At 43.5% G+C, this 13,564-nt stretch overlaps 1 long non-coding RNA gene across 1 annotated transcript in view; it reads left to right on the top strand.

The window, feature by feature from the left end:
- Positions 1-11,978, top strand: part of LOC135312861 (uncharacterized) — a 53,786-nt gene extending 41,808 nt beyond the window's left edge. Inside the window, exon 4 of the long non-coding RNA XR_010372480.1 lies at positions 9,721-11,978. This is a non-coding gene — a long non-coding RNA (uncharacterized LOC135312861). The remainder of the gene's footprint in view (positions 1-9,720) is intronic.
- Positions 11,979-13,564: the final 1,586 nt, after the last annotated feature.

Here is a 13,564-nt window from a genome sequence, read left to right as displayed (position 1 = left end):
TTATACAAACACTCGTTTTCAGCTTTATCTGGTATTTGGGGTTTTTGCTGAAACCGTTACTGTACTTTGGATACCACCTTGTTGAGGCAATTAGCAATTATACCTCCTCCTCTGAGAGATTTTATATGGAGGAAATACAGAATAATACCTTTGCAACTTTGTTCTATGATGTCTGTGCCTTTGTTACAACAACGTCTTTGTATCTTGAACATCCTTGGGTGGTTAAGGTGCACTTATTGTTAGTTTTTGGGCAGGTTGTTTTGGTTTTGACTAAGCAACTTAAGAATATCACCCAGAAATCTGCCCCGAGGCTTGATAGTTACGAGTGGCAGGGCATGTGGGATAGCATGGGCAAATACCTAGGGCAGTGGGCACCCCCAGTGTTTTGGAGTTTCACCCCCGAACAAGTGCAGAATCCTAAAAAACTAGTAGAATATTTGGAGAAAGTATGTTGTTGTGCTGGGAACTCCAGAGAGACACAGATAACTGCAACATGCTGGGGTCTGGCCCATGCATACCGAGCCCTGCTCAACAGCATTCAATGCCCCCAGGGGGAAGAGAATGTCTCTGGATTGAAATGCAAAGTGAGTGGCACTGTAGACAATCCAGCCCGGACGACAGGCACTGCAGCCACTCAAACCCCCACAACAAGTACCAGAGCTAGCTCAGAAAATAAACCCGTACCAGTATCAGTTGCCCCCATACACAAGACAAAATATTGGAAGCGGACATCAACTCGTTTAGAACGGGATGATGAAGAACCAGGGCCATCGCGGGGAGAGGAGGGAGAAGTAATAAATGAAATAGAGACCACCCGATCCCTGTCCTTAAGCGAGTTGCGAGATATGCGAAAAGATTATAGCCGTCGTTCAGGTGAGCACATTGTCACCTGGCTGCTCCGATGCTGGGATAATGGGGCCAGTAGCCTGGAACTAGAGGGAAAAGAAGCCAAACAATTGGGATCCCTTTCTGGGGAAGGGGGCGTTGACAAAGCAATAGGAAAAAAGCCACAAGCCCTCAGCCTCTGGAGGCGACTCCTGTCTGGAGTGAAGGAAAGGTATCCCTTTAAAGAAGATGTTACATATCGCCCAGGAAAATGGACAACTATGGAGAAAGGCATCCAGTATCTAAGGGAATTAGCTGTGTTTGAGGTGATTTATGGTGACCTGGATGATCAACGGTCATCCAAAGATCCAGATGAAGCCGAGTGCACACGACCCATGTGGCGGAAGTTTGTACGGAGCGCACCATCTTCGCATGCAAACTCATTGGCAGTGATGTCCTGGAAAGATGACGAGACACCAACGGTGGCAGAGGTGATAGATAGACTCCGAGATTACGACACAAATATCTCTTCCTCGCTTGTCTCTGCTGTGGAGAAACTATCCCAAGAGGTCCAGCAACTCAAAGAAGATCTGTCCTACTCCCCACCTCGACAGAGCAGTGTCTCAGCTGTTAGGAATAAGCGTCCTTTGGCTCAAAGAAGGGGATACACACCACGGGCCACCCTATGGTTCTACCTGCGTGACCACGGAGAGGACATGATGAGGTGGGATGGCAAGCCTACCTCGACCCTACAGGCACGAGTGCATGAACTGCAAGGAAGAACAGTCACTCAGGGGGGCTCTTCCAGGAAAGCTGCTGCTCCAATTTCCAGTGAACAAGTCCCCAGACAGAGGAGTAGAAGCGCAGATTTTATTTCTAAGTGTAATAGAGGGACTCCTGATTCACATTTGCAGGAAGTGAGTTGTGACTGCCATGATCAGGACTAGAGGGGCCCTGCCTCCAGCCGGGTGGAGGAAAGGGATAACCGGGCTTACTGGACTGTGTGGATCCGATGGCCTGGCACGTCCGACCCACAGGAGTATAAAGCTTTAGTGGACACCGGCGCACAGTGCACCTTAATGCCATCGAACTATATAGGGGCAGAACCCATCAGCATTGCTGGAGTGACAGGGGGATCCCAAGAGCTAACTGTATTGGAGGCCGAAGTGAGCCTAACTGGCAATGAGTGGCAGAAGCACCCCATTGTGACTGGCCCAGAGGCTCCGTGCATCCTTGGCATAGACTACCTCAGGAAAGGGTATTTCAAGGACCCAAAAGGTTACAAGTGGGCTTTTGGTGTAGCTGCCTTGGAGACGGAGGAAACTGAACAGCTGTCTACCTTGCCCGGTCTCTCAAAGGACCCTTCTGTGGTGGGGTTGCTGAAGGTCAAAGAACAACAGGTGCCAATCGCCACCACAACAGTGCACCGGCGGCAATATCGCACCAACAGAGACTCTCTGATCCCCATCCATAAACTCATTCACCAACTGAGGAGCCAAGGAGTCATCAGTAAGACCCACTCACCCTTTAACAGTCCCATATGGCCAGTCCGGAAGTCTAATGGAGAGTGGAGACTAACAGTAGACTATCGTGGCCTGAATGAAGTCACTCCACCGTTGAGTGCTGCTGTGCCAGACATGCTAGAACTTCAATACGAACTGGAGTCAAAGGCGGCCAAGTGGTATGCCACAATTGATATTGCTAATGCATTCTTCTCAATCCCTCTGGCAGCAGAGTGCAGGCCACAGTTTGCTTTCACATGGAGGGGCGTCCAGTATACCTGGAATCGACTGCCCCAGGGGTGGAAACACAGTCCTACCATTTGCCATGGACTGATTCAGACTGTACTGGAACAGGGAGAAGCTCCAGAACACCTTCAGTACATTGATGACATCATTGTGTGGGGCAGCACAGCGGAAGAAGTTTTTGAGAAAGGAGAGAAAATAGTCCAAATCCTTCTGAAAGCTGGTTTTGCCATAAAACAAAGTAAGGTGAAGGGACCTGCACGAGAAATCCAGTTCTTAGGAATCAAATGGCAAGATGGTCGTCGTCATATTCCAATGGATGTGATCAACAAAATAGCAGCCATGTCTCCACCAACTAGCAAAAAGGAAACACAAGCTTTCTTGGGCGTTGTGGGTTTTTGGAGAATGCATATCCCAAATTACAGTCTGATTGTAAGCCCTCTCTATCAAGTGACCCGGAAAAAGAATTATTTCAAATGGGGCCCTGAGCAACGACAAGCCTTTGAACAGATTAAACGAGAAATAGTCCATGCAGTAGCTCTTGGGCCAGTCCGGGCAGGACAAGATGTAAAAAATGTGCTCTACACTGCAGCCGGGGAGAATGGCCCTACCTGGAGCCTCTGGCAGAAAGCACCAGGGGAGACTCGGGGTCGACCCCTAGGGTTTTGGAGTCGGGGATACAGAGGGTCCGAAGCCCGCTATACTCCAACTGAAAAAGAGATATTGGCAGCATATGAAGGGGTTCGAGCTGCTTCAGAAGTGGTTGGTACTGAAGCACAGTTGCTCCTGGCACCCCGACTGCCAGTGCTGGGCTGGATGTTCAAAGGAAACATCCCCTCTACACACCATGCAACTGATGCTACATGGAGTAAATGGGTTGCACTGATTACCCAGCGGGCTCGAGTAGGAAACCCCAGTCGCCCAGGAATCTTGGAAGTGATTATGGACTGGCCAGAAGGCAAAGATTTTGGATTATCACCAGAGGAGGAGGTGACACGTGCTGAAGAAGCCCCACTGTATAACCAACTGCCAGAAAATGAGAAGCAATACGCCCTGTTCACTGATGGGTCCTGTCGCCTTGTGGGAAAGCACCGGAGATGGAAGGCTGCTGTATGGAGTCCTACACGACAAGTAGCAGAAACTGCTGAAGGAGAAGGTGAATCGAGCCAGTTTGCAGAGGTAAAGGCCATCCAGCTGGCCTTAGACATCGCTGAACGGGAAAAGTGGCCAGTGCTCTATCTCTATACTGACTCCTGGATGGTGGCAAATGCCTTGTGGGGCTGGCTGCAGCAATGGAAGCAAAGCAACTGGCAGCGCAGAGGCAAACCCATCTGGGCTGCCGCACTGTGGCAAGATATTGCTGCCCGGGTAGAGAACCTGGTTGTAAAGGTACGTCATGTGGATGCTCACGTTCCCAAGAGTCGGGCCACTGAAGAACATCGGAACAACCAGCAGGTAGATCAGGCTGCCAAGATTGAAGTGGCTGAGGTGGATCTGGACTGGCAGCATAAGGGTGAACTATTTCTAGCTCGGTGGGCCCATGACACCTCAGGTCATCAAGGGAGAGATGCAACATACAGGTGGGCTCGTGATCGAGGGGTGGACTTGACCATGGATATTATTGCACAGGTTATCCACGAATGTGACACATGCGCTGCAATCAAGCAAGCGAAGCGGGTAAAGCCTCTGTGGTATGGGGGACGATGGCTGAAATATAAATATGGGGAGGCCTGGCAAATTGACTATATCACACTCCCACAGACCCGCCAAGGCAAGCGCCATGTGCTTACAATGGTAGAAACAACGACTGGCTGGCTGGAAACATATCCTGTCCCCCACGCCACTGCCCGGAACACTATCCTGGGCCTTGAGAAACAAGTCCTGTGGCGACATGGCACCCCAGAGAGAATTGAGTCAGACAACGGGACTCATTTCCGAAATAGCCTCATAGACATCTGGGCCAAAGAGCATGGCATTGAGTGGGTGTATCACATCCCCTATCACGCACCAGCCTCTGGGAAAATTGAACGGTACAATGGACTGTTAAAAACTACACTGAGAGCAATGGGGGGTGGAACATTCAAGCACTGGGATACACATTTAGCAAAAGCCACGTGGTTAGTCAACACGAGGGGATCTGCCAACCGAGCTGGCCCTGCCCAGTCAGAATCCTTACGTACTGTGGAAGGGGATAGAGTCCCTGTAGTGCACACAAAAAGTATGCTGGGCAAAACAGTCTGGGTTCTTCCTGCCTCCGGCAAAGGCAAACCCATTCGTGGGATTGCTTTTGCTCGAGGACCTGGGTGCACTTGGTGGGTGATGCGGGAGGATGGAGAAATCCGATGTGTGCCTCAAGGGGATTTGATTTTGGGTGAAAACAGTCAATGAACTGAATGGCACAATGTGAGCTGCTATATAATACTGTGTGTCACCTCTGTGTTGTACCAATGATATCAGAGTACGAGCCTCCCAACCTATGGAAGATCAACTATGAAACAAGCCGTGCAGCAGTGATGGAACGATGACTGACTCGGTATGCAGCGACCCAACGCCACACACCATCTCTCCCACCCGGAAAGACTGATACAACAGATGGAGCCCAGAGTCATGGACTGGATGAACTCAATGGACATTTTTAATGGACATTGTACAGGGAAGGTCCATGAACTAAGGGAATGATGTCTGTGTATTATGTTAAAGGATGGGAAGGGGAGGGGTGGTGGTTGGTATGGTTGTATTGCATCATATGGGACCTGGGCATGGTGTAAATGGTATGGAATAAGGGGTGGAGAATGTGCTGGTTTTGGCTGAGAAGGGGTTAATTCTCCTCACTGTGGGGGTCGGCTACCTTTCCAGCTTCCCGCGCTCTGCCGCGTGGCGGGGGGGGGCTGGGAGGGGCAGGGCCATGGTGGGGGCGGCTGACCCCGACTGGCCAATGGCAGGTTCATTCCATACCATGTGACACCATGACCAATATATTGAGGTGGGGGCAGTTGCAGCGGGGGTGGAGGCGGCGCGGCGGCGGGTCGGCGGGCGGCGCGCGGTTGCGGCGCGGGCAGTTTGTTCCGGCGGTTCGTTCCCCCTCTCCCCTCCCTTCCCCCCACCCCCCCCCCCCCCCCCCCCCCGGGGCTTTGCGCCTCTCGTTGTTCTCCTTTACATTGCATTTCTACTGTTGTTTTCTTTTAATTCTCGTTGTTCCCCTTTACATTGCATTTCTACTGTTGTTTTCTTTTAATTTTAATTATTAAACTGTTCTTATCCCAACCCACGAGCGTTACCCTCCTGATTCTCTCCCCCATCTACCGGTGGGGCAGTGAGCGAGCGACTGTGTGGGGCTGAGCTGCCGCTAAACCACGACAGAGATCTGTGGTTGAAATCTCCTTATCAACAAGGGTGAAGCAGCTCTTTTGAAAAACTGAAGGAGACACAGAGCAGATATCTTCTACTGCTTTTAGGAAATGAGATACTTCCTCATTTAATGACTAATACAGTTCACTGTCCAATTTTCAACACTAGTCTGTAAGGGTAAGATTAATTTAGCCTGGTTTAAAGATCTGGTTCAGGACACTACATGAGCACTTAACAGTGCATCCTAGGCTATCACACCTGACTTCAGCAGGCTATTCCAGAAGGTCTTGTATCATTATCTGCCAGAATGAAGTATACCTGTTGTTTTATCAGATCATTTAAACACCTAAAATGGTACTAGATACCTATGTTTAATGATCCGAATCCCTTCCTTTAGTGAGTTTTTGGACCTTTTTATTTGGATGTCCCTTACTCTGTGTAAAGGCTTTTAGTCAGGATCATATGCACAACTTCTGCATGTACAGCAATTGTTTATTGGCTAGTATGGCTATCAAAGGCTGAAACAAAGATTAAGTTGAATATTTTTAGTTTTGCCACCCTGGTGCAGATATCTGAGGAGTCTTTGTTGGTGAGGCAGTAAGGCGAAAGCATTGGCCTCCATTGCTCTTTGAAATGTCTTCATCCTCAGTCTTGCTAAATTGCTTTCTTTTTACTTTCCATCTTTTTCTCAAAGTTTATAGCTTTTTATGCCAACATTTCTCTTCTGAAACTGAGTTCATAGATTCTTATGAGCACAGCCTCACTCCTCCACTCTGTGCTTTCTTAATCTGTGCAACTTCACAGTCAACATATTCTCTTGCTCACAGCTTAATGTTGACAGCTATAGCTCAAAGTTGGCTGGGACGTAGCCACATAGCAGAGTTTTACACAGCTGGTCACACCCTTGACCAGCTGGCTAAAGTTGAGTCTTAAATGACTAGGCTGTCTCTCTGCAATACATGGAAATGACAAACCTTTCTGGAAAGTGATTCAGCTGTTTTAGGGTGGAGATCTGTTCAGCTTTTGTAGAAATTTTAAGTTAGGTGAGATAAATCCCAAAGTTACAGATCAGATATGGAAGTCTGACAGACAGATATATGGTTAAAATCCCCAAATCTACCTGACAACCAGCCACTCTAGATGTATGAGGATAGCATGACCTGAGGTGCAGGGATCCACACTATGAGGGTGTAAGGATATAAGGACTGTCTTACTGTGTCAGATGAAAACCACACCAAACCTGTCTCTGGAAGTGGCCAGTAGCAAATCCTTATGGAAGACTATATGAATAAAGAGAAAGAAATAAAACTCAGTCTTCCAACTTCTAGCGGATATGTCTATTCTCAAAGTGTTTGCATTTTCTGAAATTAGGACGTTCTTTGAAACTGAAGTTCTATTTACTTAATTGCATTCCCTTAGCTGTATTCCCATAAATGAAAATATAGTCCCTTAATAGTAGGGAAGTATGGCTTTTACATATGGTGTTTACATGTATTTATGTTCATATTTTACTTAGAAACAAATTAAGTTGAAAAATAATATTACTGCATCACTCTGTGGCTATTGGTTACAGGAAAACAGCAATTTGGCTTCTGTTCATGTATTTATTATTTATTTACTTATTCCAGAGACTTAAGCAGGCGTGGAAGATGATCATATGCTTGCAGGCCTATGAGCTCTGTGAGCTTGCTGCTCAAGTTATTGCTTTCTGTCTCGAAGCGGTTCATCCTAGCCCTGCTCCATTTGCTCCTCTCACCCAGTTCAATACACTGGAAAGTGATAAAAATTTAACTCACTGCCTATTGTTCCCACAGTAAAAACTCCCATTGATTCCCATAGCCACTGGAAGAGGCCTGAAATGAAGGAAAAAAAAAAAACCAAACCACAAAGCAGGATGAGCTGATGGTTTATTCAAGAGAGCAAATTATAGATGAAGTGAGGGCAATTACTAGAATGAAGAGTCCTGACCTGTGCCCAGCCTTGACTCAGGAGTGACAAAGATTATCTAAACTGATCAGAGCTTGTGTTGGATTAAGATATGTTGAGGCTGGCTGTGGTTTGCCAAAAGGAAAAACAAGCCAACATGGAAATGATTTATAAAAGGAAGAAAGATTATCACAACAAGCAGCAAATGAATGAATTATTAATTATTCAGTCCTGGGAGGAAATTATAACACTCTTTAAAGAAGCAAGCATGCTAAAGAAATGAAGCAGTAAGGAAAGCTGCTCCTAAAGAAACAGCAATACTTATTTGACAAATCTGCCAAGGAAATATGAAGCCAGCCTCCTAAATTAAGGTAGAAAGTGAATAATTTGAATGGGACTATTAATACCATTAAAATTGATTGCCTTAAGATTTGTTGTTGTGCAGTTAGATTAAAAGATAGATCAATGTCAGTTTTGTATGGGAGCCCCTCCCACACCAATCAATCAGTGACTCTACAGCTGCTGCCCTCCATCCCTCCCTGAACATTCTTATTTCTTTTCCACCACTCGAGTTAGAGGATGCTTATGTCCTTAAGCCCTTTGTTTCTCCATGAACATAATCTGCTCCACATGGGACATGGCAAATAATCCTTACTATAGAGTCTTCCTGCACAGTGCTTACACGATACACTGTGGTTCCGTGCAATGTTGCCCTATCTGTGCCCTGAGTTGAAAGAAAAAAGGATACATGAGGGCATTAATAAAGTGCTAAAATAACAAAAGCTGTTGAGAGGCTGAGATTATTAGATTATTAGCACCTGATGGGGCTTTGTATTTTCCCCCCCCCCCCCCCCCTCAGTTGTGGACACAGACAGAATCAGTTCATTTGTGTGCAGCACAAGCTCCCATTGAGGTGCAGCATGCGGTGTAAACATACAGCTAGTGAGTGGCTTTTTCAGATGAGAAATGCCAGATATTAATACTCTTAACTACAAAATCACACTTGAATGAGATTTATATTAGTGATGACTTTGCCTGATGGAAATTTGACCTTGAACCCTTAGCGTGTCCTCCTAAAGCCTGTCAATAGTATTGCTGACAATAATATCCCACAAATTGTCAGTATCACAGGGCTTGATTTGTGCCTTCCTATAAAAGCTCTGTTACATACTGATTGGATTCAGTCTCTGGGTTCATCCTTGTTTAAAGCTGTTCAGAAAACGCCTTGCATTATGTAGGTATAAACCTCAAAAAGAAGAGCATGCGAAGCCATCTACTGTGGCCTCCCATGGGTAGGAGGGAGTTGCTGTGGCTGCCTCCGGGCGTGTTGTGTGTTGTTCAGAGAGTTACTCTTGACAGTCTGCTTCCGCTTCCACGATACCCTTGCTGCTTCCGCCACTGCTCTGAACACTTGGGATAGGAGGAAGTTTACCCTCTAGAGTTCAAATCTACTGCAGAATCTTCTGATACAACATGAAGGACTGGTTGTCATCTTCTAATGGGCACATTTAGCAAGTACATGTCATATCACTAATGCTTTATTCCCACATATTTGTGAGATGGTGTCAGGAAGGGTGTCTCAAAGGGCAAAAGCCATTGGAGAGGATGTTCTCAGAGTATCTTTGAAACTGGATTGTAGAATGCAATTCAAGGTATGACTAAACTATACGCAGGCATACCTGATTGATAGGAATTTAATCATAGCAGCACACTCTTTCTGCTTCAGTAGTTCCCCACAGTACTGGACAAGCCTGCCTTGGAGTTCATGCTGCAATATCTTTAAACGGAACTAGTATTTGATATAACCAGAGCAAGCATTTCAAGACTTAATGACAGCAAAACCTTTCCTGATAATGGTGTTGATTCACCTTGACAGAGACCTGGAGAATCAGTGGATAATTTGAGCCATGACGACAGAAGATAGTGAAGCCTCTGGACCATATCAAGAGTGCTTCAGACGAGCATCTGAACCTCCTGAAAAATGATGGGTGTAAGTCAAGTCCATATGACTGTGGCATCTCTCTGAAACTTTTTCATTCCCAGCAGTACTTTTGAGGGTGGGTGATACAAATATAATGATGTACAATCATATAAATAAATATATGCAGAAATGGTAAGAAGTTGTGAATTATCCACTAAAATATTCCACCAAAAATGTCATCCTTTCTCTTTTTTTAAAAATTTTTTTCTCCCCTGGATTTTCCTTCTTTCTCATTGTACTGCAAAAAAACCCAAGCTGATCTTAAGGAAACCCAGTGTCAGTGCTCACTGAATTTCTTTATAATGCACTACATTAGAAGCGAAGCAAAGGGTTACGTCCTTCAGAAATGTTGAACTGCACAAATCCATATATAGGTATATAGTCCACAATTCTGCAGGAGCTGTTGTATTCTCTTTTTCTCGGTTAGGAAGTTTTGGAAATAGGAATTTTTTCTTCCTAATGTTAATTTGATTTCACTGTTTGGACTTAGAAGGTATCTGTACGACCATATTCTGCCAGTGTTTCAAGAACTGTGTATGCAGGTCTAATCAATATGGTGCTAAAATGCTGACAGAAGTCAAAATAGGTTTTCTAGTCTAGGTGTAACATTTCCCCTAAAACATCCTTACTGTAGAAAAGGTGTGAAGTTCAAGGTACATCCCGAGCATGGTAACAGCCACCTTCAAGTCTTTTAAATTCACTCTTTTCTGGAATACATACTTCCAAAAGAACTGGCCTATTTACAGGAGGAGGTGTTCTGAAAATCCTCTGGGAACTGCCTGCAGTGAATGTGATAGAGCTACATATATTGCTCAAAAATAAGAGGAAGAAAATGTGTCCCCTCAAGATGTTAACCAAAAAGGACACACTTTCCTCATCTTAAACTGTAATTATTCTGTCTGCATTATATCTGTTATGGAGGTTATAGCAACGAAGAAAAATTCTGTATTTTAGAAGGACGTTTTGACCAGCAATAAGAATGGGAATATAGTGTTGTTGTTTTCTTTTCCTTTAATGTTAACATCCATTCATCCTTATCCATAAAATGAGGTAATACACAGCAATAAGTGAGAAAAATTGAAAGGCATACCTGCACCTCTGTTCGGCAGAATCACCTAATTAAATGAATTCAAATTATCGCCTGTTGGATATAGGACCTTATAGTGAAGGACACATATTTTCAAAATACTGTGCTAAAAGTAAAATCCCAGAAAAGCTAAACATTGATTATAAATAGACTGCTCTGTGTCAGAAAACAAATATATGTACATCTTAAAAGAAACCTTTCCCGTTAGATAGCAGTTAAAAAGCTCTACTCACCAAAAGGTTTGTACGGCATAAAGTATTGAAGATTTATTGTTTTATGTGTTCAGATAGTGTTGTTGTCTTGGTAGCTTATGACGTTATTTGGCTCATTGATTTATCTTTCATTGATTTGTATGAATCTAGATTTCCTGAGAATGTACTCTGTCTTAGGAGTTTTTTTGGAAGGTATTAAAATGATGAAAGCTGTTGATGTGATAGCCGTGGGGACTGAAGACATCTATTGATGTTCTGCTGTTTAAGAAAACCTGATGTAAATTTCCCCACACTAATCCATTAATTTGTCTCAAATCTTGCTGGGAAGGAAAATTTCTGGGGTGATATTTCATCTTCCATGTCCCTTACGTCCATGAGTCTGAAGCTGTCATAAGGTAATGGTGATGACCAAACTTCTGACACATAAAAAAGAATTCAAGCATCACTAACACTGACCCTGAACATCCATCAGATTAAAAGATTCCTTTCAAAATATATTTATAGAGTCTAGTAATGAATTAAAGAAAACATTACACTGCTTTCAGAATATCATCTAGCTCTTCCTTGTGTTGCATTCAGCTGTTGATTTAGAGGTGGAAGGCTTGGTAGCCTAGTATTGTTCCCCTGAGTCATCTAGTCTCTGCATCTGTGAACATCTCTAGAGCAGTTCCATGGTCTGTAGCAAAATACTTATCAGGGGAATAAAGCTGATTACCTGCAGACTTCCTTGCTCTGGAATTTAAATACAAAATTTTGTAGCTTTTTTTCTTTCTTCCCAGAAACACTTATATGTAAAACCTCAGTTTGTTTTCTGTAACCTTGTTATGAATTTCATTTAGAGGTACATTCTAATATTTCCATCAGTAAACACATTTTTTGCAATAAAAGTGGAAGTTTACTGTCTCTGATAAACTTACTGAACTTCTGTCATATTTCCTTGGGGAAATATTTGCTCTTATTGCAGGAAAAAAATCCAGAATTTTTACAGTAAAATTAGTCTACAGAGCCAAAGGAGTGAGAAGAAAAATAGCCTTAAAACAATTGTGACAAAAACAGGAATGTTTTTAATTCTCCCAGAACTGCTAATTAATGTGTTTGTATATTTTTAAACCAGCTTTTTAATGTAATATGTAATTTTTTCCATATGTAAATCAAACTAGTGTGTAACATTATGGCCTAAGCATCCAGGTAAAATTTGGATTACTGGTCTCCTATATGGTTTAATATATGAGAGGTTGCTTTGCCCCTTCTTAGGGCAGACCATTACTTAACAAGTGAAAGGATATTGAGGACTAGGGTACTAATTGACTCCTGATTTTTGGAATGCAAAGAGCCTCAGGCTGTGACAGTCTGACTTTTGTGAGGTACTCCAGGTGGAGTTCCTAAGACCACTGGTGCCTTTGGAAGTTTAATTCAAACAGATTTGTAAAGGTTCAGAGCCTTATTATAATGGAAATACAAATATAGTAAAAGAACCCTCCAAAAATAGGCCCTTCTGAATTCCAAAGGAAATCAGTCCTGAAGAAATTATACTTGAGAAGCTTGATTCAAATGATATCTAGGAAAATGGGTAATAACAACATTATCAGCATTTCTTTTTCAACTTTGCTATGATTTCATTTAGTTAACAAAGGATCTTCATAAACTATGATTTATCTTTCACTGTGCATGCTTTTTTATAATGAGTCTTCTTCTGGCGACTCCTTCCTTCTATGCCTCCACTCCACAATTTGAATCTGTATGCTGCATATCATTTTATGTAATTAGCCTATATTTAGATACCTCTCTGTAATGGAAAGTTCCAAGACATATGCATTTTCCTGGAAAAAAATATTTCTGTTCCAGCTTTTCTGAACTTCATTTGGACCTGATCTGTGAGCAGAGCCTAAATCTATCTATTGTACGATTTGCAACACCATTCTGTGCAATTTTAAATGATCTCAGTGATTGAGAGTCCCTGAATGTATTTTAACGAGAGAGACATAAGCAGCTTGTTTAAGATGACCTTCGGATGTCCTTCTCTTTATAGTCCTGAGCCAATTTCATAGGTGAACAATATAAACTGTATGCAGTCTGTTACTATCGGATACAACAGTGAAGTGGCATTCCCCCTTCCCATGGTTGATGCCTGTCATGCTTCATCAGTGCTGACAAGCAATTATTAGTCTTTGTTTCTTTTATACTATATATTGGCAAAACAATCATTGCAAGGAATTGTAGAGGTAGAAACCATTATCTTTGCACTATAGTAGTAACAGAGCTTTTAGGCTTACTAAAAATATCCATTACATTCTATTCTCTTATCTACAAATGCTTTCTATTTTGCTTTGTGCTATTCCAGCAGTTGAATCACCAACTTTTTCTGCATTAAGAATGGCTAACTCTATCCTTCCATCGGGTGATTTTAATTTTCTACTGGCCTTTGTTCAGGGCTGAAGGC

Source organism: Phalacrocorax carbo, chromosome 3 (assembly GCF_963921805.1).
Source record: "Phalacrocorax carbo chromosome 3, bPhaCar2.1, whole genome shotgun sequence".
In the NCBI taxonomy this organism is placed as follows: Eukaryota; Metazoa; Chordata; class Aves; order Suliformes; family Phalacrocoracidae; genus Phalacrocorax; species Phalacrocorax carbo.
Note: the sequence above shows the minus strand (reverse complement) of the source record. Positions and strands in the feature narration are given on the sequence as shown.